Genomic DNA, 10,173 nt, shown 5'->3' on the forward strand with positions numbered 1-10,173 from the left:
TGTTTATGAAACTGAGCATTGGTTTATAGTTATCCTAAGTTTATTTTTTTTCCTTTTGAAACACTTCCTTTAAGTACTTCAAATCATCTGTCCTCGTAACTACTTTCATAAAATGTTCAAAAGGTCAGGGATTACAGAAATTCAAAGGGAAACTCAGAAACTCAGAAAAACTCAAACCTGACCTGAACGAGAAGTTTTCCTACATATTTATAGTATGAAAAGAATATTTTTAAGAGAGTTTAGAGGATTTTATTTTTGTATATTGTATTATTTTATTGAGATTTATTGTTTTGATGTCTATTGTGTTGAATGAATCAAAATGAATGCATTTATTATTGGAGTTTATGGAGAAAATAGTGAAACAGGTACTATTTTGAGCAAGGAAGCACTGATAGTTGAGATCGATGAAGTCTAGCAACTGTTCTTTACCAAACTATTCAGGGACAAAGCAACTCCGTGGGTTGATAAGACTTCTTAAAAACATCACAGATTTTCTTTAGGAAATTATAAAGATTTGTAGGACTGTGCGAAATTCTCATTTCTTACATTTACAATCCATTTAAACCCATTCTCTGACATGCTGTTTCAGTGTGACGTACCAGCCGACCACCAGGTCATCCGCAGATCCAGGAGGATCACAACCACGGCCCACAGGCAGTGTCCGTGCTGCAGGGACGATCAGGTAAGACATCTGATTCTCACATACAGATAAAAAATTTGATGTTACATTGTGCCCGACAAGTATACAGGTGTGCTTAACTAAATTAGTTCCAAATCCCAACCCAACATTTTTAATCACTTATCTTCCTACATCCAAGTGTAGAACAAAATAAGGTTTGATCTGTAAAAACCTGATGTAATGATGAATTGCATTCTTACAAAGCAAAATGTGCAAAAGGTTAAGTGGGTTCCTCCAGTCTGAACTCTTCTGTGTTGTTGACCTTCTGCAGGTGGTTAAAGCACCCCAAAAACGCAAGCGCTCCAAAAGTGCAAACCTCTCACAGAAGAGGAAGCGCAGCGCGGTGGCTGGCCCTTCTGAACCTCCTTTAGAGGTTCTGAGTTTGGTGCCAAAGCCTAGAGACCCCATCCCACCTGAAGACCTCCCAGCAGTGTCTCCTGTGGCCCTCAGCCTCCAGCCCTCCAGAGCTCCCAGACAGGACGACGGCCCGCTTATGATTCACAACCACACAGTGGAGGAGTACCAAAAAATCTACCACGAGGTGGTTGATGACATGCTGAGGTGTGTTTCTATCAAATGATGTGACTTTTTCAGATGAATCATCATCACATTTAAAGCGTACTAAAAGATTTAAATTCATTATTTTTTACAATGTCATTTCTGTTTCTTGTAGGTTCAAAAATGGCCGTGTCCGTCCCTACAGCCTGAACCTGGGACTTCAGATTAAGCAGAAGCTCTGGGAGAGGCTGAATCGTCCATCACTGACGACCACAATCTCTGAAGACGGGCTTCAGACTGTGCACGTCTCCGATGGGGCTGGAGAGTATCCTCCGCTTCACAACGTGGATGTTTCTCATGAGCCTAGGCCGAGAAATCCACCCACAAACAATTGATATTTACTAAATCTAAATAATATTTAATAATCTATTTAAGATTTTAAATATGAGTTAGATGGTTAAATGTTTTGACATCTGTACATAGTTATATAGCTTTAAGTTTTTTTTCATATTTGAATCAGTAAATACAGTTTTTGTCTCCATCAACAGCCATCTACCTGCAGGACAAACCTCCACATTCCACATCCATCTGCAGCTTCTACCATCCGTCTGCAAAAAAACGCCACCTTCCATCTCCACACGCAGAGTCAACCATCCACCTGCTAACAACTCCACCTTCAACCTCATGCAGAGTCTACCATCCACCTGCAAAAAAACGCCATCTTCCAGCTCCACCTGCAGAGTCAACCATCCGCCTGCAGAAAAAACGCCACCTTCCATCTCCACCTGCAGAGTCTACCATCCACCTGCATAAAAACCTCCACCTTTCTTCGACACAAGCAGTCTGCCATCCATCTGCGAAAAATTCTACCCTATATCCCCACCAGCAGAGTCAACCATCCACCTGCCGAAAAAACTCCACCTGCCGAAAAAACTCTTCCATCCTTCTCCCTTACTGTCCCTACACTATTCTGAAATTCCAACTCTACTTGCAGCAAAGATGAAGTGGTGTTTTATTTTTAGCTTTTGACAGCCAATATTTGTATCCTCTTGCTGATTGCAAACAGATGCAGCTCCACCTGAAGGCTCTGACATCATCCTTCAGAAAAATGCCACCTTCAATCTCCACCCTAAAAGTCTATCGGAACTACCCCAACGAGCTCAGAGCCTATCACATAGGTGCAGAGGTAAGAGACGCATCCCAAAAAAAAAAAAAAAAACACACAACAAGAAACCTCTGAAATGGCACCGCTCATTATTTTCTCTGTTGTTTTCCTCACAAACATCCAGATCGAGCAGCAGAAGCTGAACAAGTCGACACCACCATCTCCTTCCCCGACTGGGAGTGCTCCTTCATGCTGGACTTCAGAACATAAAGAACTCTCTGCTCACTGCTTTCTGAATAAAAATTGCTGGGACTTGTAAATGCTGTTAAAGCTGTTGTGCTCATTCCACAAGTTTCACCTTAAAGAGAAGCCTTAATAAGTGACATTTTGATTTTCCATTCAAGTGTGTGATATTTTCCTTAATGTTCTATTATCTACCTTTTGAATCATTATGTAGTATGAATACAGCTAAATGACATAATCATTGTGATACCAGTCACATTCTCTCAGTGAAATAATTTTTCCTGCTTTGTCCATGAGCAGCGGGATGCTTTGTGAGAATGGCAGAGAGGAGATTCACCGTCACCACTTTTTTATCTGATTATGTGTTTGCTAAATGCTCTCTAATGGTCTCTAAATGTTTTAGCATATAGTGTAAAAGGAGAAAAATATTCTAAATCCGCAGCTAAGATGAATGGACTTCTATCTGAGAGCTAATGAAGACATTCAGGAATATATAAAACCACAGGAGAGAGTCACACAGGGATCTGTTGATGCTACTGCTACATGCTAAGTGAGGCCGATCAGTGTCTGCGTGGGGCGACTCTCCTGCGTCTGCGGACACCAGAGGCCCTACGGACTCTCCGGCGTCTGCGGATGGGGCGAGAAGCCTGTCTGCGTCTGCGTCGTGGCATTGTTACAAAGTTGTGGCGACCATCTTGAGGAGGGGGTTCTATTTATAAACTCTGGAGATGTCATTCTGTGATGTCACGGACAGAAACTGTGACATTTTTCAGTAAAACTGACCGACATGAAGAACGGATTCATTCTCAGGAAAATCAATAACAAGACGCTACCTAAGGCGTTACCAGTCCAGCTAGACTCAAATGTTACCTCCTAAAGTTTAAAAGAACAAAATCTAGCGACCGGATAAAGAAAGGCGTCGGATGACAACTTTAGTCTTAGTCGCTGCTGTCATCTCATCTCGCCCTCTTAACAATGAAGTCCACATAGCACTCCACACAGTAGCTGAGCCCAGAAGTTAAATGAGTTGCCTCACAGTTCCCCCCGTGCTTGGTGGGATCCCAGCCTTCACTCTGTAGGAAGCCGAGGCCAGAGGTTGAGGGAGGTGGCTTTCCAGAGAACTGCTCCTCTCCAAAGCTCTCCTCACAACTCTTCCTCGGCCTCTTGGCATCGGGCTGCGATTCTTCGCTTTCCTCCCCGCTCCTCTTTCTGGAGGTGGCAGGGCCAGAAGCGGAAGAATCGGAGTCCTCTGCATCGCTTTCCTCCAGATCAAACCAACAAACTTCTCCCTCAGAGGACGAGTACACTGAGCCCTCACTGGTGCAGCTTTCTGTATCAGAGTCCTCCTCATCATGAACAATACCCCGATTCTCAAAAACATAATCGGCCTCCTCACAAAAAGAGAAGTCAGGGACGTCAACATCATTAAAAACTACACCAATAGGACCTCTCAGCACGTTCTCATCATCTGAGGAGACACTGCTCGGCATTGCTTTGCAGCGTACTGTCTTATAAGTACCGCGCACTAACCGATTGCACCACTGGAGCTTAGATAACTACAATAAACTCCCCAGACCAGTCTGAAAAGAAACGACTTCTAACTTGGATGAATTTTCTCTGTTCAGAGGTTTAATGATCACAGATTTGATTAAGGGTCATTTATAAATAAACATGCTCCAGAGGTGCAATTGGTCATTGTGTGTTACTCATTAGACAGTACTTTGTAGCTGAGGTTAGAGTTCAAGCCTCACCTGGAGCAAGTTTATCCTTTAGAGAAACACAACAAGGAGCCAGTCAAGATGTATCCTTTCTCCACACTGTGGATTTATTCTGCTCCCACGTCATTGAATCTGTTTTCATTTTATCCACAAGTGAAATAAAGAAATGTTTTAGGTTTGCGCCTCTATCTATGTACAAGATCTATGTATATTTGTGTCAGAATTGAGAGCAATTTAAACCCAAATGAATCTTAATTATTAGTGTTCTTCATGTTTCTAATCTCCATTATTTGTACACATTGAGTAGACAAAAGCTGTCTGTTTCAAAGGCTTATCTCCACAGCTTTACCGTGCTCTATAGCTTACCTATTTGACTTGTAATCACATATTACAATCTGCAGTGTTATTATCATATCTCTGAGCAGCTTTAATATTGTAACTTAAAGAAGTTATCCCCAGATATGCTCCAGGTGAGGCTTGAACTCACAACCTCAGCATTGCTCTACAGTGTACTGTCTTGTAAGTACTGCACGCTAACCAATTGCGCCACTGGAGCTTTTGATTAAAGCTGCAGTCTGCAAAATTTGTTGTTGTCATACGTAAAGTCCTACTTTTTGGGATTTTAAGAGTTTACATGATCTATCAGAACGCTTGAAGTTGAAAACGGTGACCTCCGTAGTCGCAAAATGCAAGAAATGCTTATTTTTTAACCGAAAAATAAAAAGTTATTCAACTTCCTGTCCCGCCCCTTCAAAACACATGAGAACTCGTGCACGTCTACGGGCATGCCAGATGCGCTTACACGACTCCTCATTCATCAACTCACCTGTCATTTGCGATCATGGAAGACACAGTAAGTAGACTAGCCCGTAATGAAGTTCAATAGTCCAGATAAATAAGCGTGGGGACGAGCCTACCTTGTATCGCGCGTGCACAATCGGTGATTGACAGGCAGCAGAGCCCAGCTCGTAAACCTGATTGGTTACCTTTTACCGGTCCGGTCTGCAATTTTGTAAACAAACCTGCTGGCTTTGGAGGGACCTAGCGGGACATATAGGGGACCTAGAGAACTCATTTTTTTTTGTATTGGGGTATTTAATGTACCACTTTCAGAATCCCCGGACAGTTCCAGGCATTATGCTTGAAAAAGAGTTGCAGACTGCAGCTTTAAGCTATAAAATACAAGTTAAGTGTGAGATTGTTACCTACTTATACCTAGTTATCTCGTTACCTTGGTGGTTGACCTGATTCAACCTAAAGGTCTGGTGGTTTAGGAGATCCTTCTAATTTGAACCTGGGGAAACAGAAAGAGAAATTGTTAGTTAAGAAAAATCAGTCTTTAGTGGGTCCTGTTATAAACTTTGAGGGAGCACTTTATGATGTCATAGTGATATCAATTTATAATGTCAGTGATGTGGAATTTATGTCCATTTATTGGTGTCAGTCAGCTCCAGGGACTCCAGAGCAGTCCCCAGCACAGAGCCAGCCTTCTTTATCACTTTGTTCAGTTTCTTTGAGTCTCCTGCTCTGATGCTGCTGCACCAGAACATCTTCAGGGAAACCAAATGCTTGTATCCTTTTTCAATGGTCATGTTCCTCATTGAAGTCATGAAAATCCTTAAGTTCTGTGCAGTCTGAGGTCTCTGGTGTACCCCTAATGGAAGCATTTGGGTTCATTAAACAAGTTTTACCAGAAGCGCTTCATAATAAATTCTAATTAATATTTCTAAACAAGCTAAAATTAAGCTAATAGGGTTCTAATACGTCACAGAGACATCACAGCAAAATAAGCCAATAACGTTCGGTGTGGGAGGGCTTCGATTTACTCTCTGACAGTCACCAAAGTTACCACTCAAAACTGTGCATCCTGCCAAATGGCAGAGGGTGAATCCTCGAGTAAAAAACGAAAATATATTATATCATAATATAATGATAATATATATCATTTTACAGCAGAATATACTAAAGTATATCCATGTCTAGAGAAGGTGAAGAATGATGACACCGTGGCGAGGTGCACTGTGTGCAATAGTGACTTCAGTATTGCGCACGGCGGACTTAATGACTGTAAAACATGTGGAGGTAGGCTAAATTGAACGCGCCATCATCTGCATTTTATTTCTGTAGGTTAAATGCTGTTGTAAAATACACCAAAACCTATCAAAGACTTATTTAAAGTATCAATACACATTCAGTTACTGAATTGTGTAGGTCTATATCTAACTAGCCAGCTACAGTATCTAACTATCTATATCCAGCCTTTTTAAAAATCCCCAATTGAATATGTTGATAAATAGACAAAAGTAGAGACCCCCATAATTAAATAGGTGTGGGGGGGGGGGGGGGGGGGGGGGGTTCGATAAGCATCTCCCTGAAATGAGTTTTTGGAACTTGGGATGTCTGCAATATGGTAACAATAACAATACATTTTTTCAAATAACATACAGCGAATACTGCACAGTATTAAGTATTTTTATTAAGTATTATTTAAGGCTTAATGGTGTTTCCTAAGGGGGGCACACTGTTAAACCTGGCAACGCAGCCCGCTTAAACCACCTCACACTTGACTGCAGTGCACGCTAGCTCCTTTAGCCAGCGCGAGATGCAGGCACAAAGGTTTTTAATTAAAAAAGGGCAAAAACCAGCACAAAAACCAAACGAAAATCAGCATGAAGATGCCAGAGAGGGGACGAGCAGGCAAACGTCGGGTGTACCGCGAGATGCAGGCACAATGGATCGGTTTTTAATTAAAAAAGGGCAAAAACCAGCACAAAAACCATGCTCATCTTAAATGTCTCACTATGATTACAACAACAAACTACAAATACAACATGAAGAAAGTCAAGGACATGCATGCCAGCTCCCGCTCATCCCAGTATTAAGGTAAATATGGTCTTAATTGAAAATGTATTCGCTGTGTTGTTTCTTTTTTTGTGGGATGTTTTATATGTAGAAATGCATATTTGCAATAGGGGACTTTAGTATGTTGTCGTAAAAGTGGCTCTTCCCTTGATTTTGCTCTGCCAATGTGGCTCTTGTGAAAAAAATAGTGAGTATCCCTGCACTAGTGGGACCTGCTTGTAGGGTCTAAAGGGGAAAAAACTGAGATCAGCGCGACACAAGACTGGAGTCTTAGTAAGTGAACATGCTGCGTTTTGGAAATAGCTCTAAAATAATGTTAACTCCTTGGCAGGAATAAAGATCTCTGCAGCTCTCTCATCCAGAGTAACATAGCAGAGGGTGTATTCTTACTAAAGTCACGCTCATTGCCTTTTGCACACTCTGTGATGTTTAAAGTAGCTGTAAATATAAATGTTACAGTTCAGTATTTGTAGCACACGCGTGCACGTAAACACGTTTATACGATATTGTGCGCTCAGAAAATTCACAAACACTTCCACACACACACACACACACACAACGGCCTACAACCACCACAAGAGGGCAAACGCGGGAAGCATCCAGATGTTCCAGAGGCATCCAGATGCTCCAAAAGGCTGATGGAGCATATGGATGCTTCCCGCGGCCCTCGTGCTTGGGGAGGCGAAATTTTCTGTCTTTACCCCCAGTGAAGCACCCGGGATGGGTGTCACTGTGGGCCCCTCATTTCTCGCTTGGGAGTGTGGAGTGACAGAGATTTGGAGGGTGAGCTGGCAGCAAAGAGGATCGGCCACATCTCGGAGGAGGCGGTGACCACTCGCATTACCCGGAGGGAGTTGGCGCTGCACTGCAGGAGGGGTGGAGGAGACCTCCAGACTGATTGGCTCACTGATCAGTCTGTTTGACAGTGCAAGTGGGAAGGACACTGTGGGCGTTCCTCTGCTGGACCATGAACGGATCCAGCAGATATGGCAGGAGCAGAGGAAACACGTGGGCTGCATCCAAGACCCAGAGGCTCTACATTAAAGTGATACTCCGGAGTAGATTCAACCTGGGGTCATTTGAACCGTGATATCCAGCCAAGTAGCCCACCCGCAGTTTTTTCGATATTGGCTGAACATCAGCTGAGTTACTGAGTTATCCCGAATAGCTTCGTACAAGGGTTAATGGATCCTGGCAGTATCTCCAAAATTACCACACTAAAATCACATGCCATGACACCAAACTTCTACAGTAGTACAAATACGGTCTGTACTCACAAAACGATGCATTTGGAAGTTTGAAAATAGTCCAGGAGTTTATTATTATCTACACAAGCCTGATAGCTTGTCTGCTGCTAAAGCTACGTCGACGTCACTCCAAGGAGCTGGGAGCTTCAAAGTAAGATGAGGGTTGATCTACTACTGTAGACAACAAAGTATATGCTATATTCTACATGTTTTTTTTATGAATTTTTATGTTGTAGAGTTGTGAAATTATTTTATCAATGGAGAAATTGAGCAGCCTTCCTTTGTTGTCTTGATTTTGGAGATACTGCGAGGATCCATTAACCCTTGTACGAAACTATTCGGGATAACTCAGTAACTCAGCTGATGTTCAGCCAATATCGAAAAAACTGCGGGTGGGCTACTTGGCTGGATATCACGGTTCAAATGACCCCAGGTTGAATCTACTCCGGAGTATCGCTTTAAGACTGGAGCTGTGCTGCTACAGGTGTGCCCGTGTCTCTACTGCCCTGGAGTCCTTCCAACTCCACTTAAACAGATTTATTCCAGGTATTGCATACATATGGGTTACTACCTTTTTTGTCTCAATGTCTAGTTGTAAAGACAATTATTTTCTAACATAATTTTATGACATGTTACAGATACTTCACAGTATATGTATGTCATATGTTGTGAATATCTTGTAAGAATGTGACAAACGCTTCTTTGTTTATTTCCCTTCAGGAACCAGTGCCAGTGATGCGCATTTCCAGGCGTATCTTCTTGAAGGGGTGATGCGCTGGAATGATGACCGGATGGAGGACGCCGTTAAAGGAGCACCTTCTTTCCGCTCTTATGGCAGTGCTCTGAGAGAGGCAGTGGACCAGCTCAGCCAAAGGGTGCGAGGGAGATGCTGGGATGAGCGCTGTCGCACGCCTGGAGCATACACAGGCAAGAAATGATGCCCCATTCAACATGAAAAAGAACAGCGTGATTAATTTGATCTTGAATAACACTATTTATTAATCAGTTAAATCTTTAATGTATTAGAATAGAAAAGAATAGAATAGAATAAACTCTCTCACTGTACACATGTACAATGTGATTAAAAGTGTGAGAAAAGTTCACATCCCTCAACAACCTTATTTCTGATAAAATACCCTAATTTCTTGAGAAAAGACCTCATCCCTTATGTAAACCCTTATTTCCTTGGGAAAAGCCCTCATCCCTTATGTAAACCCTTAATTGTTGTTGGACCTTATGGGGTCTGGGTTGTGGTATATCAGGGAATAGTAGGGCTGTCGGAGGACGGGAGTTGAGTCAGCCTTTTGTTCTCTACAGCCATCCAATCCTGATTGCCTGACATAACACAGATAGCATACATTTCCCATCATGCCTTTGTCTCTCACGGGATCCCAGCAAAGCTGAATGAGCAGAATCAGTACCAGACTGAGTAAAATTGAGAATGGAGGAGTTCTTACAGGTAGGAAACAGGACAAAGCAGCAGTCAGACCTGTTTTTGTGGTGTTTTGTCTCAATTAAAACCCAGTTTGAACCCTTCTCCCGCTCTATTGATACAACCATGAGTCAGTGGGGTGGAAGGTCAGCGACATATAAATACTGCTCAGGGGGAAGGTGCTGTTGTGTTACTCCGGTAGCACATATACTAAAATTGGAACGATACAGAGAAGATTAGCATGGCCCCTGCGCAAGGATGACACGCAAATTCGTGAAGCGTTCCTCATTTTGAAGGAATCTCATGATATCATAACAAACTTTAAATAGCTCAAACGTTGTACAATAACACTGCAGGAAACCATTTTCATTAAAGAAAACACTTATATT

The 10,173-nt window shown here is 42.4% G+C and overlaps 2 non-coding genes across 2 annotated transcripts; one reads left to right on the forward strand and one right to left on the reverse strand.

The window, feature by feature from the left end:
* Nucleotides 1-4,705: 4,705 nt before the first annotated feature.
* Nucleotides 4,706-4,799, reverse strand: trnav-uac (transfer RNA valine (anticodon UAC)). Its single transcript has 2 exons — nt 4,762-4,799; nt 4,706-4,741 (listed from the first exon to the last, which is right to left on the reverse strand). It is a non-coding gene; the product is annotated as a tRNA-Val (tRNA).
* Nucleotides 4,800-9,971: 5,172 nt separating this feature from the next.
* On the forward strand, nt 9,972-10,077 carry LOC142379525 (U6 spliceosomal RNA). The gene has a single exon (XR_012769745.1). It is a non-coding gene; the product is annotated as a U6 spliceosomal RNA (small nuclear RNA).
* The last annotated feature ends 96 nt before the right edge of the window (nt 10,078-10,173 follow it).

This window comes from Odontesthes bonariensis, chromosome 4 (assembly GCF_027942865.1).
Source record: "Odontesthes bonariensis isolate fOdoBon6 chromosome 4, fOdoBon6.hap1, whole genome shotgun sequence".
NCBI classification, from domain to species: domain Eukaryota; kingdom Metazoa; phylum Chordata; class Actinopteri; order Atheriniformes; family Atherinopsidae; genus Odontesthes; species Odontesthes bonariensis.